General features: G+C 43.6%; 1 pseudogene; it reads right to left on the bottom strand.

Annotated features, from left to right (window-relative positions):
• Positions 1-14,826: 14,826 nt before the first annotated feature.
• Positions 14,827-18,566, bottom strand: LOC134022743 (uncharacterized; annotated as a pseudogene).
• Positions 18,567-19,219: the final 653 nt, after the last annotated feature.

Raw genomic sequence — 19,219 nt, 5'->3', positions numbered from 1 at the left:
TTATTTAAATAGTAATTTTACATTTAGTCATTTAGTAGACGCTCTTATCCAGAGCAATTTTCTCTAAATGTATGTATTAACATTTCTTAGAATGAGCATAAGTCTATTAATTCTGAAATATATTACTCTTAATCAATTAAAACATACTAACATGTTTTAAATAGGGCTAGCTGTGAAACACCGGAGCAAGATTCAATTGGTTAAAACGTATAAGATTGGTTTACATGCAATCTTAAGGAAGTGAAATCGTTTTGAGGTGGAAATGACGTCAGATTTCGCTCTTTCCCGACCGTTTCTCCTTTCCACCATTTCACCTCAGCGCTGTCTGCCAGGAGGATCGTGACTTTTGCTTTGTAACGGTAAGCTATCTGAAGCCATCCAACTTTTCTGCTAGTAATATGTCTGCGTACTGTTTTTAATAGTGCAGTTAATGCCGTATCACACCGATAGAAATATATTAGCAATCAAATCCAGTAAATCCGTCATGATTGCAAACATTTTCGTCTGGTTTGATAGCTAGCTCTAAGTATCACATGGTTAATGCTAGAACCATCAGCTAGGGTGGCTAATTTGCGGCTGCTGTCAGTGAAATAGGAACATATAGAGTATATTGTCAACAGCAAAATATTTATAGCGAGTGCTGTTAAAATTATATATACAAATTTGCAGGTTTTTCCCTGCTCCAAATTTAGGATTACCCATTAACTCTGCTGTGGGTCAGCGTGCATGCGAATGCTGTTTTTGTGCACGAATGGATAGTCAAGTAGCTAGCTAGCAAGCAAGCATGCTTTTCTCAAGTGCGTTAGACAACGTGTCCTATCTTTTTTGTTAATTGTTTTAGTGTGTGCAAATGTAATTTTTAGTCGCATTTTGTGTGCAACATAATGAGTTGACTTTGCTAGTCTACCTTGTATATCAGGCGCAGTTATTAAAAGTAATTAGTGATCTTGCCGCCTAAAAGCCTTTGCACACTGGACTTGTTTTTTTCCTGCGATTAATTTGCACGTTAAATACATTTTTCAAACTTGTATCCAGACAGTGCAAGCTTGCACATCAGCAACGTTATTTCTCTGAGCGATTTTGCAGCATTTTCATATTTTTTTTACTGAGGTACGATTTTGCAGAATGTTCTTATTTTTTTAACTGAGGTACATATTTCTGAACAGCATCTCTGGATACAGGTGTGAAAAATATTGGGTAATATTTGGTCAACCCAAAAATGTTTTTTGTTTCTAACTATCGTTTGTCTTTTACAGAAGTGCTTTTCTCTTGAGTTTCTCCACTTGATATATTTCTTTGAAGGGCAACCTCTATAATCAAGTAAGGATGTGGGCTGTAAACACATTTGTGCCTTTTCAAAATATAAATGTGTTACTGACACACAACTAATACACTTATTTGTTTGTATTTACAGATGCTGTGTGAATGTGGCCATGTAAAGTATGTGACATCTCATTACCTACAAGGTATGGATTGTTAAAACATTTTAGGCTGAGACATTTTCACTACGGCCGCACATGCCGCTATCCTTGTGTCTATGCAGATTGTCCATGTACATTTACAACTTGGAAGAACCTTTTGAGTCACACATATCAAACACACAGGAAACTAGTAACAGCAGATGTTCAGTTAACTACTTTCTCATGTCAGACGTGCGGATGTAAGGAACTTTCAAGTACTCATGTAAATCCACATCTTAGGCAGTATGAAACCATAACTTGTATGTTTGAGGGATGTGTGTATCAGAAAAACATATATGGTACGTTTAACTCGCACAAACATAATCCCCACACCCTAAAAGACTTTAAAGCAGGTGTGGTTAAAGTCACTGCTCAAATGAAGCAATCTGGCACTCCTGCAGATGACAGACCCTCATCTTCAGACATATATTTTGGTACGTCAGATGCAGATAGTGATGTTGATACTTCAGATGACCTTCCAAACGTTATAGAACAAAAAATAGGCTCAATTTTATTGAAGTTGGAAAACTTTTTTCATGTTACGTTAACAGCAATTGACCAATTGCTTGATGAGCTAGAAGTACTGTGTCTGTGCCTGTAACCTATAACAGTCTTTCAGAATTTTTCAAAAACAAAAACTTAGTAGTTGATGGCTTGATTGTTAGGTAACTAGCTGATGTACTGTGTCATTCTAATCCTTTGGTGAAATCAATAGGGCCAGGTGGCCCCCTTGCTACAGCTTACAAGAGAAAGGAGTATTTTAAGGAAGTGTTTAATGTTGTTGAGCCAGTGGAGTTTATTTTGGACAAAACAAAGAGCAGGACCTTTCAATATATCCCATTATTGCGGTCTTTGCAGCAGTTGCTTAGTACTGATGTGTTAAATAGTGTTATAAATAGCCACAGAACACAAGCAGAGCAGCTTGAGAATCAGCTGTATCGCTCTCTAAGGGCGCTTTCACACCCATTACTCTGTTTGCTTGGTCCGAATCAGTGGATGAGTTGCTACTTTGTTGCATTTTTCATTGAGTCCGGTTAGTGTTGACACAGTCCTTTTTTAAGCGAACCAACGTTTGTAAAAAACGATGACACAAGGTCGTACAGGTTGTTAATCTATTGGATAGAACATTTCCGAGGGAAATTCACTTCCTAATCATATTGTCACGGACAATGGCGCATCAGCACCATATTACGGCTCTGATACTATCGTCAATTATTTTGATATGGTGTTGCAACCGAATAAGAACGTACGAGTACGAACACGAGCGCATCTCGAGACGATATGTGGAATACCTTCACAAAATTCGGAGAAGTCCAAGAGAGTACCGAAGGAGAAGGCGGGCCCTTATGGACGCCTACGAAACGTTCTCGGTGTACTTATTACACAGAAGACGAGTGAGGTATTTTTATTCAACGTTACATGTATTAAACTGCAAAAAAAGTTAATTAGCCAGTAGGGATGGTTATTACGGTAGTGTAATATTACTGACGTTCTGTTTGGGGCAGAGCTCCTCAACACACATGTTTACATAGGCCTACACACACCCTCCGTCTCCTTTCTCTACTAGCGGCACATCAGCAGCAGGAGTAAGCTACAGGATGAGTAACTAATTCATAATTTAAAAATAATGTATTTTTTAAAACAACTGTTTAGCAATGAACAGATACTCTGATACCCATTGATACCCATTAATACTAGCCAGTTATTTACAGATTTCTACCATTAATCAAATATATGAAAATTATGTGTCTCTACAGAAGCATGTTGTTGCGTACGCCACCCCGGAGGGTGGGGGCCGACAGCCCGCTGCTCAGCGACAACCAGTGGACAGTGAAAAGGGCATTGAGTCGTGGATGCGAGCAAGGACACAGAGGCGAGGTGTACAGTGAAAGAAAAGGGTTTTATTTACCCGGTCAATGCTGGACGGAACCAAATCAAAGAACATAAAAGAAGACGCTCCTGACCGCCTACCCACCCTAAGCTGGCACATGTTCAAGGCGCCCCTGGCCAACACAGAGGGTGGTCCGCCCAGACCTCGCCTAACGTGTCTAACAGAGTTTGTCCTATGGGAGTTAAAAAGAGAAAACAGTTAGTGACACAAGAACAGGACTGTCCTGATATGTTCAACCCACCAAAACAGAGAGACTCGAACTGAACATTGGCTGCTTTTTCAGGGTTCTTGCAGGTTTCAGCAAGTCAAATTTAATACCTTTTTAAGACATTTTAAGACCATAAAGATTGAAATTTAAGACCTACACGACGCATTACCCCAAAAGATATTAAAATCAAAGAAATTCTGAAGAAAAAAAAAATATTTCATGAATTCAGTCATTGAAAAAGCATAAATGTAATTTACAGATAAAACAATCACATTAGTAATTTTTGAATATTTTTTAGGCAAAGTTTGCAGCGAGCCTTGTACCTGGAGCTGGGTATACCACTTGTAACCAACAGCGGAAATCGCTGTGATCTAGCCATGTCTCGTTGAAAGTACACTTTCCCATTGTCCACACGTAGCCGAACTTTAACAAACTCTGAGGAAGCGCAGACGTATTTTGCAGGCAGGTATTGCATTTATAACAGGATTTGTAGTTTTATCACCGTGTACATACCAACACCAGTATCCCCCAGAAAGAACTACAACACACCGAACCAACGTTCTGAGGGCAGCGTTCTGCTGGTTTTGTTTGTAGAGCTCCGCTTTGTAGGCTGCGACTCAATACTTTTTTGCTACTTTGTCATAACTTTCTGCGGCCAGCGGTTTTGGAAATGAACGAGGGTAAAAACTTTTTTAGACCTGACTAAATTAAATTTAAGACCTCGGATGAACATATGGCCGTTTTTAAGACGTTTTAAGGCCTTAAATTTAAAGTTCCGAATTTTTGACTTTTTAAAACCCCGCGGGAACCCTGTAGATAGTTAGAGATGAAGCCCGAACGTTAGCTGCGCTGCTGCATGCATCGAACACATGACGTTCCAGTAACTTCATTCCATGCTGTGTGTTCAAATGCTTCATATTTGTAGTATTTCCTCCCTTCGACTAAATATACTTTTACACGCGTTACAAGTGGCGTTGTTGTCATTTTGTCGTGTGAAATACAACCAAACTTAAGAACGCTTCTTCCTAGTTGCCATGTTTGCTGCAGTCTGTCTCTGAATAAACTATAAAAGTTTGCGCATGCGCAACGGCACAGAGAATCGTTAACAGAATCATTAAGGAATTTTGCTAACGATTCCAAGGAATCGATTCACTGGGTACCGGTTCTCGATACCCATCCCTAGTAACATGTGAGAGATAATGTAAGATATATTTGTTATTTTGTTTTTTATAAATTTTCCTAATAGTGAACTATATTTTTAATAAAAGATTATATCTTTAAAAAATATATATATATGTTTTCCTTCTAAAATGAAGTACATGTAAGCCATTTTTGGGCAACATCTGGCCTGGGGACCAAGCCGACACTCAGCCAGAACAGTCTTACTGTGTCTGGGCCAGACCTGGGCCACATAACACAATAACCCTGCTTTACAGTGTCTGGGCCAGAACTGGGCCGAGGACCAAGCCGACACTCAGCCAGAACAGTGTCTGGGCCAGACCTGGGCCACATAACACAATATTACAATTTTACAGGGTGGGGGCCGCATCTGGGCCAGAACAAATCGTATGTGTCTGTTTTCAGTATGTGGACCAGTTTTGGGCCGGGGACCCAGCCAGAACTGGGCCAGAACTGGAGCAAGGATGTGGCCCAGAGATGGGCCAGACAAATTTTGCTATCTGGGTAGGGCTGTGGGAATATAGGGCTGTGGGAACATAGGCACGCTCCCCACTGCACAATGCTGTTGTGTACACTACAGATTGTACGTTGGCATTCTGTGCCTTATCACCTTCCATGAAGCTTGATCCTCCTGCCATTTGGGCTCAGCTTGATCCAGTTCTTCAGTTCCTGAAGGAGAACAATCCGAGGATCCAAAAGCTCTTCATCATCAGCGATGGGCTGACCATGCAATATAGAGGAAAAAATAACTTCTATCTCTTGAGCACCATTCCTTTACAGATGGGATTTACCGCTGTAAACTGGAGTTTCCTGTAAGCTGGTCACAGGAAAGGGCCTGCAGATGGCGTTGGAGCCACCATGAAGAGAACTGCTGATTCACAGGTAGACAGGGGTATTGACATACCCACAGCGAAAGCCCTTTATAACACACTCCTTCCTCTAACTAAAGTCAAGTCCTCTATGTGGAGGAAGACCAGATAAACAGAGTAAGCACACTCCTTCCAAAAGAGCTGACCACCATCAAAGGTACACTGAGCATTCATCAAGTCACTTGGCATGATCCATTATAGAGTGCACAGCTGCTTCTGCAACAGAGAGGCCATCTGTCCCTGTTTCCACCCATCGTCCACCAATATTGCACAACAAGCACAGCCTGGAAGAGATGTAAGAACATCTGAACCAACAGCCGCAGAAGATGGAAGCCATTCCACCTCAAGCTCTGGGTATGAAGGGACTCTGTCCAGTTGATGACTTCACTGAAGACCTTGTTGAACGACCCATATCCTGGAATCATTAAAGATCCTGTAAAGTAAATCCCATGTTTTGCTTCTAAGTACATTATATACGTGTGAAATGAGTTCCTGAAAGCATGTGCAAAGCGCTAAAACTTTGTCACACTGAAATGTGGAGTTAAACCGAAGAACAGTTTCTCTTCCGTTTTCAGATCAGGTTTTAATGGGCGGAGCCAAAAAATGCCCTATCTACGTCAGATCACTGAATGGCTCCTCCTGCTGTACTGTTATTGTAGCCTACATCAGCTAGCTAGCTAGCTTCAGGATGTCTCCCACCACCCGCAACTGCATCTTCCCTGGATGCAAGAACTCCAGCTGTGCTGCAACGCCATTTAAGTTCACTATTGATAATGAAAGGAAAAATAGGTGGATAGATTTTGTGAAGAGCCACGCTCATGGAAAGCTTTGGATAAACTCCAACAGCCGCCTCTGCACTGACCATTTCACGGCGGACAGTTTTAACATGGACCAGAGACAGACGGGGTTCACCAACACACGGCTTCTCTTGCAGCGCGGAGCCGTACCGAGCATCGCCCCTCTGGCCGTTCATCCTCCGGTCTCACCTGGACCATCCACCGCCGCCAGCAGTTCATCACTCAGTTCTGTGTGCTTGTTATAATTATACTAGATAACATTTCCAGAGGTATCTCTGCTATGAGTTAGTGCAAACCGCTAAATTGATATTAGGCTACTCAGTGTATAATGATGGTATTTTGGTGAAATGGTAACTAATGTGTTAGAAGTAGCCTAGTTGGAGAGCTCACTGTCTGCTGTCTCTGGTGTCCATTTTTACTGTTACAGCTCAGGGGAACATTTAATTTATATGCATCTGTATGTTTCACTCATTGAACAAATACATTCTAATTCTATACGGTTTTGTTCGGCTTTACATAGCGTCCATTATCTGGGTCGGAGGTAGGCAGCGAGGGGCGGAGCTTCAGCTCCTTCAGGCGACACGCCCCCCCAGTCTCAAGCAGAGAAGACTGCTGATTTGTTCACGATTTCAAAGCCTAATTTAACATACTTGTCGCTGTTATTTTTTCATTCGAATTTGGATGGGTAGTTAGTAACACATAATCTGTGGTGTGGCGAACTTAAAACTTGTTTCCAGGTCCACTTTACAGGATCTTTAAAGATATAGAAGAAGGTGATTTGTACATTTATTTTTTCCATTATATTTCTCTTTCCATTCATTCTCACTTGGTCATCTTCCGTTCTCATATTCCCATTCCCTTTAAATCAAACTGTATTTCATAGTCTTATAAGATTCCAATACAAGCAATACTTATCAAGTCTCGCCAAATGTCCTTTATTTTACCCGTTATCTGTCTGCAGGTGCCCTTGAGGTCAAAGTCATGCACAACATTAGGCGAAACTGCTTTTATTGGCCACGACTAGAAGGTTGTCACCTTAATCCTTCCACCAGAAAATGTTACACAGCGGCATGTTCTTATCAGCCCAAGAGTGTTCACCGCAGTATGTGAAAAACTAAATTTGTGAATCGATTTGTGATGGTGTATGCAAACAAAATACTTTCGTCAAAACAGTGCGGTCATGAGTTATCAACTAAATTGTTATGATACTGATTGGTTTAATGTATGCTCAATTTTATCAATCATCAATTCTGGAATCAATATGATAATTATTATGCATTTTACAAAGAAATATTGCATTTAGATTTTGATGAATTGTATAAATGACTAAATGTAAATAAATTGAACTTACAAATTTGGTAAAAATGTAATTTTTATTGATTGAATTGTGAAAACCTTCAAGAAATATTTGTAAAAATACTTTTCAGAGAAGGGAAGGAAACACAATCTTAACAGGTTAATAATAATACTTTTTTACTATAGTGTATTACTATGTTTCGGTAGTGACAATTTTTGGGAGACGAAAAACATTCCAACACAGTCTGAAGATGAAGTATAAAAAATGACGTTTCTTTTACTAGATATGTATACTTGAGATATGGTACAATATATATACGGACAAAGTTTTGGGGGAAAAACATACAAAATTTTAAAATATTTCCAACCTGACTTAGAACCAATTTGGTAGAATGGACTGGCTTCTCAGCTCCGTTTTCAAAAATAATGTTGTACACACAAGATTGTTTTTAAAAATGTTTCTGTTTACATGAACCCGCATAAATACGCCCCCGAGCGCCATCATAACTATGCCAAATCTGTAGGCGGCAGTGTGACGAGAAGGATAAAGCCATGCAAACCAATCAGAATTCTCAAAATCTTCGCCTCTGCTCCTCGATATAAAAATCAGTTGTGTTTGTAAATACAAACAGGCCAAAAGGGTTTGCATTAACGCATAAATGAGCACTACCATAACAGCATCCATGATCAGTAAGCAAACTAACTGTAAACATAGGACGCTCACATGACGTGATGCATTTTTAGTCGCATACTGTGACGTTTAAGAACCTAAAACTCAGTTTAACCTATGCACACGCAAAGAAATCTCCACTTTAGCCAGAGTTTTTAGAAATGATCGTTTTCCGTGATAACCTCAGTTTTCGTGTAAATGAAAGGCCAAACCGCATGAAAATATATGCGTTTTTCCTCTGTGTAAACGGGGCCTCAAACCGACTCTAATACATCCCACACTGCAGCATTATGTGAGGCCATTCAAGCACATCCCTCACGCTATTTTGTAGCGAGGTGGGGTATGGTGTGTTCAAGGTCAAGTTTATTTTTCCCAATGTACTAGTGCGACTTGCCACAACATGTTTTTTTGCCGACTCTGAAATATTTATGTTAACATTAGGTTTCGTGGTCGATTTTGTTTAGCACATTAGGGGGAAGAAAAAAACATTACAATTTCAGTGTTCTCTGTATTTTCAGTGTATTTTCTGTATATCCGGTGCAGATCATGTTATCACCCCATCATGTTAGATGTATTACCGTTAGCACAGGGCTGCTAACTTCTCAAAAAACCTTGGAGTGAGATTTGGTGGGGCCAACCCAAATTTTGCTGCGTCTAACCCCCCTCTAACCCCTTTCATGGGTGTTCGCGCATCTATGTTGCAGTCACGTGACATGCTCGGTGACCTGGAGGGCAGAAAGTTGCTGGCAATAGTGGCTCACACCGTTAAGACGCAGCAAAAGCCGGCAAATTTACCTTCCCACGTTTCTTTGGATCACCTCTTAGGTAAAGAAAAGATATGGACACAAACTGCAAGTGTTGGCGTCTAACACAACAACCCAACTATTTAGCTAACTAGTTAACTTTAACTCACTACGACCACTGCGGTTGGTCGCCTCGATACACAACAAATTATGTCAAACTGATGACATAGAGATGTGTTTTATGGCTAAAAACACCATAATTAATATACCTGTATATTCTTGTGTTTAGCTTTTAACCCTTGTGTTATCTTCGGGTCATTCTGACCCATCAGTCATTGTGACCCACCGTCGTATTGCGACAACTTTACCGCATACAAAAACAAAGTGAAGCATTTTCTTTTAACCGTTGGGCTGTCTCAGACCCCCCACATTGCGAAGGTTAAAAGAAAATTATTTTTATTTGTTTTTGTATTGGGTAAAATTGGGTAAACACAACGATGGTTCGTTATGAACCTTTGGGTCATGTGACCCGAAGGCAGCACGAGGGTTAAAGAATTGAAGGATTCTGTTTCTATGTGTCTATTCCAATATGTAATGATATTATTCAATGACACAAATCTGTGTTCTAGAAAGAGTGGTCTGGAGTCGCAGAGGTCCCATAATATCAGCTTTAATGCAGCAGTTGGAAATCAACAAGTACAGAGCTCTGGGGTTGTCTACGTTTCCCTACCCGCAACAGAGTTTGGGCTGGTTCACGAAGTCCAACTCCCTATCTGTCCCTCCCCAGCATATATTTATACAGTGCAATTGAAACACAAGTATCAAAAAGGGTTCATCTTGTTCTCTCGTGCGTCAAGGAGTTGTTCTTGCCTACGCGTGTCCCACCTGTTCGGGTGCCATCTCCACCCAGTTTCAAGGTTGTTTCTGAAAATGAAGAGATAGAGACACAAAGAACAGCCTGCTTCCCACACCCAGTGTGAGACCCAATGTTTAAGCTTGAGCACACTTCTAAGTTTCATAAGACATAACTTTAATAAGCACAATACATAACTTTAAGACATGCATCCTTCATAAATCCTGTTGTTATATTCACTCGTGCACAGTGCCCGTGATGCATTCAGTGATTAAAATGCCACACATATTAATAACTGGGATTATAGTTAGTGCTGTGCCTGATATGCAGCTGGTGATTACAGTTCTAGAATATGTGTTATAATGTATTATACATTCTTTAACCCTTGTGTTATCTTCGGGTCATTCTGACCCATCAGTCATTGTGACCCACCGTCGTATTGCGACAGATTTACCGCATACAAAGACAAAGTGAAGCATTTTCTTTTAACCGTTGGGCTGTCTCAGACCCCCCACATTGCAAAGGTTAAAAGAAAATTATTTTAATTTGTTTTTGTATTGGGTAAAATTGGGTAAACACAACGATGGTTCGTTATGAACCTTTGGGTCATGTGACCCGAAGGCAGCACGAGGGTTAATCCCTCTTTTGATCTCTGAAAACACCAGAGATCAATCAACATAGCCCAGACCAACCACCGCCTCCTCTTCCTGGTCAGCCAGCCCCAGCAACGGCATTTGGAACCCCTTCGTCGGGTTCTCCACAGCCGAGACAATGATCCTGTTACACAGGGACCTGATACATGGGATACAACAACACCCACACAGAGCAAACATGCACAACATACCAAATATGGAGAGAAAGACAGAGACAATCATAGTCTTCCAACGACCAAAAGTGTTATTTCGCCAATCGTTGAGGGGATTCTGAATTCCAGAATTGTTGTGCATTTCTTTGGATAATGTACGCAAGCCTTCTAAGGCCCTAGTCACCGATCCATCCGGGGCAGTAAATCAAATCAAATTTATTTGTATTGCCCTTTTTACACGCAAGCATGTCACAGAGGGCTTCACATATGCCCATAGAACTGCCCCTCAACCAACCTAAACCCTCAAGGAAGACAAGGAAAAACTCCCAAAAAACTCAACAGGAGAAAAAAATTGAAGAAACCTTGGGAGGAGCAATTCAGAGAGGGATCCCCTCCTCCAGAGACGGTTGGTGAGAGAGAGGAGCAGAACACAGGCTAAACATAGTCATACAGTGTCGATGGGTTTTTAAAACACCAAAATCCATTATTCAACTTTATAGATGTAGGACAGGACTGGGAGACTCGCGACCAGGTCCAGCGTTGGCTGACCGACGACCAGGCAGGTGCTGACAACTCAAACCCCCCACACCACAAGGGATGTGTGTGGGGGGGGGACAGAGAGAGGAGAGCAGGGATTAGAGAATGCCAGGAGCAGCTAACAGTTACAGTCATAATAGAATGAGATCCCCACCGGTCAAGTGTGGACTGGTGCAGCAATTTAACAGAGCAAAAAAGGGGAATTTGATGCAACCCCACACACCAAGACAGCGACAGCCCCCCTCATTTGGAACATGAAATCTGTTCCAGGGGAAGAGAACTCTAAAATAGGTTATACTTAAAGAATAAGGATGGAAACAACCCGTCCCCCGTTGCCTCCAACTAGTAACATACTTACCTTTAACAGTCGTAGAATTGACTAAACAATAACGTTTTTAGCCTAATTTTAAATGTCGAAACAGTATCAGACTCCTTAATTGAGACGGGTAATTTATTCCAGAGAAGAGGCGCTCTATATGAGAACTCCCTACCTCCAGCTGTTTTTTTCTTAATTTTGGGAACCACCAGATAGCCGGCATCTTGAGATCTAAGTGTCAAGGTCAAGTGTCAAGTGCAAGGAGACCGGAGAGGTACAGTGGTGCCAATCCATGCAGAGATTTGTAGGTTAGTAGTAGAACTTTGAAGTCAGCTCTGGCTTGGATAGGGAGCCAGTGTAGAGAGACAAGAGTAGATGTTATGTGATCAAACTTTCTTGTTCTGGTCAATAGTCTAGCAGCAGCATTTTGCACCCGCTGTAAATTTTTTAGGTGGGTAATTGGGAGGCCAGAGAACAACACATTGCAATAGTCCAATCGGGACGTAACAAATGCATGTATTAGTTTTTCGGCATCATCCTTTGAGAGAAATTTTCATATTTTGGCAATATTACGTAGATGGAAAAATGCAGTTCTAGTAATTTGCTTCATATGGTACTCAAACGAAAGGTCTGGGTCCATTGTGACTCCTAAATTTTTTACTAGCTGGCTTTGAGAGACTTTGACGCCGTCTAGGTCTAAGGTCAGATTGGAAAAATTATTTCTATATTTTTTAGGACCGAAAATTTGAACCTCGGTTTTATCCGAATTTAGAAGAAGGAAATTTGCAGTCATTCAAGCTCTCAACCTAGAAACACATTTTTCCATAGCATGTGGAAATTCTCCAGACTTTATAGACATATATAGCTGAGTATCATCTGCATAACAGTGAAAATTTACCCCAGAGCTTCTAATTATGTTTCCTAAAGGCAGCATATAGAGAGAAAATAACAGAGGGCCTAGAACTGAACCCTGTGGTACTCCGTATTTTACAGTGGAGCTCCTGGATGAGCAGCCATCATAGTGGACATATTGTGATCTATCGGATAGATACGATCTAAACCACTGAAGTGATGTACCAGAAATCCCAACATAGTTCTCCATACGTTCCAAGAGAATCTCATGATCCACCGTGTCAAAAGCTGCACTTAGGTCTAGAAGAACCAGGACAGAGAAAGAACCCGCGTCAGAGGCTAACAGTAGATCATTGACTACCTTGGCTAATGCAGTTTCAGTGCTGTGGTGGAGACGAAATCCAGACTGGAGAGGTTCATAAAGCTGATTTGAGGAGAGGTGCTCAGTGAGCTGTTGTGCCACAGCCTTCTCTAAAATTTTGGAGATAAATGGCAAATTTGAAATTGGCCTGTAGTTGCTAAGACAGCCTGGATCCAGGTTTGGTTTTTTAAGAAGGGGCTTAATAATAGCTTGTTTGAAATCGTTGGGGACTTGGCCAATTACAATAGATTCATTAATAGATTAGACGGGCAGTATTATTGGGGATAAATGTACAACAGGCTTCACCAAACATCGCGCAGACCCCCCCTTTCTCAGCTAATAGCATGTCTAGCGCCAAACGGTTTTGAACAGCCATAAGTGAGGTGGCAGAGAGTTGCTCTGCCAGTCCTTCTACCGCATCCCTAGTCAGATTCGCCAGTCGCAAGACATTGTAGTTGACATAATTAATACGGTCTACGTTTTTGTTTGGGGTGATGGGAAACGGAGCACTCAACAAAGGTATGTTTTCGAAACCTGCGGCGATTTGGTCAGCCAATTTAAATTCGTCGGGAACCCCCCGGGGAATTCCAATAGAGTCTATGTAGGTAAGGCCATCCTTGGTTAGATCAAAATTGGTGCTCCTGCGCTGCCTAGCGGATACTGTATTACTTTGTTTATGACCTAGGAAGAAAACCAGTGTTGCCAGGCGAACGAGTGCACATCGACCCCACCATCCTATTGGTAGCCTGGGCAACAGAGAACCTCCCCCACAGGACCAATATAAATCCGCGCGTGCCCAGGACAGGGTGTATTTAATGATGTTCATGGTATAAGTTTTGTTACACCTGTCCCTAGGGATTGTCCCCACTGCCCGAGTGGCACTAGCAGAACTGTTACGGGAGAAGCAAATCAGTAGGTGAGGCCCTGGCCTAAATGGTGGAGGACGGGTGTAATTAGATATGGGTGGGAAGATCTTACTGAGCTGACTACAATTGCGAGATTCTATCCCAGACAGTAATTCTATCATGCATCTACACCCTGGTTTGTCTGTTTGTGGTAAAAGGGGTGCCGGTTCACTGTATAAAATGGGTCGCCCAACTGAACAAGCCACACAGTCGGCCATGTGGTTCTCTTTTGCCGTTGCCGTCAACCACCCCAGCCACAGGTTCTGCCCCACTCCTCCGGTAGCCAACATGATAACGTCCGAGGTACTAAGTTGGGAGTAGTCGACAGAGTGGATACCAGTCATTTGATGTATTAAAATTGGTTTAGTTGTCCGGTCGAGTAACGGGATCAAGTATATTAATTGTAATCATGCCCATGGTGTCCCCCCCAGGTTGTTCTACCCCTAAGATTAAGTACACAGTGTCCTTCCCCTCACTCGTGCCCCCTAAGCCATATGGGCCTTTAGGGAGATGTTTAAGAGTTAACTGCACTGGGTTGGACTCCGTCGTGCCCCCTCCCCCCAAACGACTGAATGTGACGTTTTCCCAATATTTGTCCGCATCCGGGGTCCAGTGGGGACCCGTATATTTAACCACAAAAGCCCACGCCGGGCACCACTGTTCATGGATGAGTCGCCCCTGGGCGCAACGGGTATGGACATATGGTTGTGAGCATAGGTAAAGGTCATACCCCCTCCATAAACTGTTCTGACCGTTACACTTGATGACGTGGCAGAGATCAAAGGTGAATGTGGTGGCACTCCCCCTGGTGTAGTTCAATTCGATGCCCTGATAGGCGGTCATGCATACCTCCGGTGGATTGTTCTGTCTTGCCCGTCTCTCCAACTGTTGTGGTAAATACAAAAAATAATACACTTGCAAGCCTATGACTAAGCTAAGCAATCCCAGCCAGGCTAACCCTGTAACACTCTTCATGTTGATATTGATAAAACACACTCTGAAGCAAAAATAGCGAAAACTGTCTTAGTCCAGTACAACTCTAGTGTGATCAAGCAGTATTACTCTTGACCTCGTCGTAACCCTCTTTTCCGGACTCTCACATTCGTAGCAAATAGCAAACAGTTCACTGGCCCTCCTGCACCAACTCCTGCAACGTACGACTGGGTTCTGGAGCAGCAGAACACATGCTCCAGTGGTACCACGTACTCCTTTTCCCCAGCACCCTTAGGGCGTGCGAGGTTCTCTCGATGACCTTGAACGGTCCTGTCCACCGAGGTTCTGTCCACTTTCTCTTAATGGCTTTCACCCACACCCAGTCAGCAGTGAAGGCCTTGACTGGATCCTGTGCTGTCCCCCGTTTCTCCTGTACCTGTTTGGAGAAGGATGATACCAGAGCAGACAGCTGATCATAGTATGGTTGATGCGCCAACTCACCCTCCGCCTCCAGTAGGTCCAGCCCAGCTCCCGGTCCCGGAAACTGTCGCCCCGTCAGAAGTTCATATGGGGTGAATCCTGTAGAGGTGTTCACTGAACTCCTGATGGCTGCTAGGGCAATAGGGAGAGCATCTACCCAATTCATGTTAGTTGTTGCACAGATTTTGGCCAACCTGCATTTCAGATTTTGATTCATGCGTTCAACCTTTCCCTGTGACTGGGGATGATACACTGCCCCAAACGCGTGCACCAACCCAAGACTTTGTTCTACCAATTGGAGAGGTTTGTTTTTGAAGTGTGACCCATTGTCTGACCTGATTCGTTTAGGGAACCCATGGAACGGAATATAAGTGTTAGTCAAAAATGTACATACAGATTTTGCATCCTCATGTTTTGTGGGGACAGCCTCAGGCCATCCTATGTACCCATCCACCGCTACGAGAAGGTAGCGATGACCACGTACTGAGTTTATCATGTCGGTGTAATCAATGACTATTTCCTGACCTGGGGTTTTTGGTAGTGGAAACATTCCTTGATGTAGTTTCAGAGTTGGTCTTACATTATACTCCTGACACACCCGACATTCAGCCACAGTTAGCCACCATAGCTGGTATATGAGGGTGCCACCAATGTGTAAGACGCACCATCATCTCTTTATATCCTGCGTGTTCTAACCCATGACTCTGTTTAAATATGCCCTGTCGCATACCTGCCGGCAGAGCTGGGCGCCCGTCCGGGCCCCTCCATAGAAGGGTCTGACCTTCCACCGCCCCTGTCACCGGACAGGGGGCTTTTTGTGCTCCTCTTTGTCTCCACACCTCTTTTTCCTGTGGGGAGGCGGCCTCTTGAGCCTCGATTACCTGTGTCATCAAATCCGGTTTCATCTCCTGTGAAACCATTATATACATAGGGAGATAACCAGCAGCTTTCTTGGCCGCTTCGTCTGCTGCTTCATTCCCCAGGTGTCACGCGTGAGGTGGGGTTGGACCCAAACGCAGGGGAGTCGGCAGGCATGGCAGAAATAAGGGTTTTATTTTCTCAAAAACCAGAACAGATAGGGTACTCACACGGACAGGTATGGTAAGGACAAGACAAAGACAGGACACAAAACAGAAACCTAAATACACAGAACCAAACGACACACAGGTGGACACAATAACGCTAACGAGAACAGGTGAAGACAATGACAGGGAAACACTAGGGCAGGGCAAAAAACTGAAACCGGGGGGGGGGGGGGGGGGGCACGGCTGTGGCCGTGACACCAGGGCTACCTTAGTTTTAGACCCGTCATGTCCTTTACATTTCATTACTGCGACTTGAGCTGGTTTTAGGACGGCTTTGGCCAATTGTCTCATTTGTTTTTCATGTCTAATGGGTGTACCCGTGGTTGTCAAGAACCCCGCCCGCAGCCACTGACTCAGTTCCACATGGAGTGCGCCCACTACATATGCTGAGTCGGAGAAGATATTTACAGTTTTGCCCTCGGCTCCTTCGAGAGTCTTAACCCTTGTGCTGCCTTCGGGTCACATGACCCAAAGGTTCATAACGAACCATCGTTGTGTTTACCCAATTTTACCCAATACAAAAACAAATACAAATAATTTTCTTTTAACCTTCGCAATGTGGGGGGTCTGAGACAGCCCAACGGTTAAAAGAAAATGATTCACTTTGTTTTTGTATGCGGTAAAGTTGTCGCAATATGACGGTGGGTCACAATGACTGATGGGTCAGAATGACCCGAAGATAACACAAGGGTTAATCATGGCTGTTAGTTCAGCCAGCTGTGCTGACTCCTTACCTACCACTCGTCCTGATTCGACTTCTTCAAACCCTTCTCCTGTCTGTCTGACTACTGCCCATGCAGCTTTTAACCCTTCCTCCGGATGTCTGTAACAACACCCATCTGTGAACAGTACCTCTTCTGCTTCTGCCAATGGTGTTGCGCTTAGATCCGGTCGGACCTTGACCTCTTTTTGCACCCTGTGTTGACATACATGACTGTCACCTTCTCCTTCTTCTCATTCCCTCTGCCATATTGATCCCTTCATGTGTGTATGTTACATTTGGTGCCCCTAATACATTGTCGATCCTGATGCGTCTGTTTGTTGTTAATGTGAACATGTTTGAATTGATGTAGGCCATAACTCCGTGCGACGTCAGTACCGTGATTGGGTGGCCCATGACTATGTGAGACGATTTTTGAAGTAGTTTTGCTACTCCTGCCGCATGTTTTGTGCATAATGGCTGTCGTTTCTCTGTGTTGTCGAACATTACGCTGAGGTATAGCAGTACTTTCCTGCCACCCTCTTTTTTCTGAAACAACACCCCATTTGCCGAAAGGGTGGTTTCAGAAACATCCAAATAAAAAGGCAATGTGTAGTCCGGAAGCGCCAGTTCAGCCGCGCGGGCGAGATCCTGTTTCAATTTGATAAAAGCTTCCTCGCCCAGAATGTCCCATGTCAGGAAATTGTTTAGGTTGCGCATGCCTTGTGCATTAATGATGGTGCGTAAGGGGGCTGTGCTGTCCACGTACCCGGGGACATACTGTCGACTAAAACCCGTCAACCCCAAAAATGACAGCATGTCCTTGACCGTGCGAGGCTTGTCATGCTGAAGAATCGCCGAACGATGCGCAGCGGACACTCCTGATCCTTCCCCCGATATAACACGTCCCAAGAAAGTGACGGACCGACGGCAACACTGGAGTTTGGACTTAGAGACTTTGAACCCGCAATTGAACAAATGACGCAGAACAGTCTGTGTGGCGTTCAGGCAGCTGAGGGGCGTGGTGGCCGCCAATAATAAATCGTCCACATACTGAAGTAAAACCACCCCGTCCGGTAGTGGCACATCCTGCAAAAGTTTGCGTAGCTCCTGATTGAACACGCCCGGCGATAAAACGAAACCCTGGGGGAGAACAGTGTACTCGTATTTACGGCCTTGAAATGTAAATGCGAAAATGTGGCGAAGATGCTCTGCCAGGGGGAGACAGAAGAACGCATTGGCCAAATCAATACATGAAAACCACTGATGTTGAGGGCCAACCGCAGCCATACAAGTGTAGGGGTTTGGAACAGAGACTGTTGGGGTGGTAACAATTTGATTGATGCGTCGTAGGTCATGAGCCATCCTGTATTTGTCGGTGCCTGGTTTGGGGACGGGGAGAATGGGTGTGTTCCACCGAGAGGCAGATGGAACCAAAACCCCTACTTTTAACAGACCGGATATTGTGTCAGCCACGCATGCCTCTGGTTTGTGTCGATATTGGTGATGGTCAATGTAGTATGGAAAGGGGCAGTCAAATGTGAATGTAATAGGTGTTACTGAGTGACAGTGACCAACGTCTGTTGCCCCTGTGGACCACAGGGCCGTTGGCAAGGTAGCTAACATGGCGGCGGTGTCCTCGTGATCTGTTTTTTTCCCTACCGTGTGAGCGAGACAGCTGGCGGTGTTGCATGATAATATCATCTGAGGCTGCAATGGCGATTCTATACATACTACCGGTTTTAGACCACTGTACTGCCGGAATTTGGGTGTCCTGCCAATCCGGAAGAGACATGCCGTATTTAACCATTGGTCCTAATTCTTTAGCTTGATGGTTAGCTTGCAATGCCAATGAGAGATGTGGAACCGATTCGTCAGACGTTTTGTACCACGCGGCCGTTTCCGGTGGTAGAGTGACGTCCGCTGCCACTCCCTTGTTGCCTACATAGATATGTTGGAATGTGACTGCTGCGGTGGTGTCTAATAAGGAGTCGAAAAATGCTTGTTTGTATGTCTCATCCCCGACCCTATCATAGAACAGAGTGACATGCCAGGGGTCATTCAATGTATGATAAGCATCAATCAAATCAATCCAAGGGCACCACTCCCAATAAGTGGATAGTAGGCCACCATGGTTAACCGTCTCCGCGGACAGAGTACCCCAATAGATGTCAGCGGGCGTTTCCTCACGGTGGGAGGCAAGTAACATCTGAGAGGCCGACATCAACCCATCAACGGAGCAATTGACTGTGTGTCCATTCGGAAATGTCACTCTGACC

The sequence above is a fragment of the Osmerus eperlanus genome, chromosome 6 (genome assembly GCF_963692335.1).
Source record: "Osmerus eperlanus chromosome 6, fOsmEpe2.1, whole genome shotgun sequence".
NCBI classification, from domain to species: Eukaryota; Metazoa; Chordata; class Actinopteri; order Osmeriformes; family Osmeridae; genus Osmerus; species Osmerus eperlanus.
Note: the sequence above shows the minus strand (reverse complement) of the source record. Positions and strands in the feature narration are given on the sequence as shown.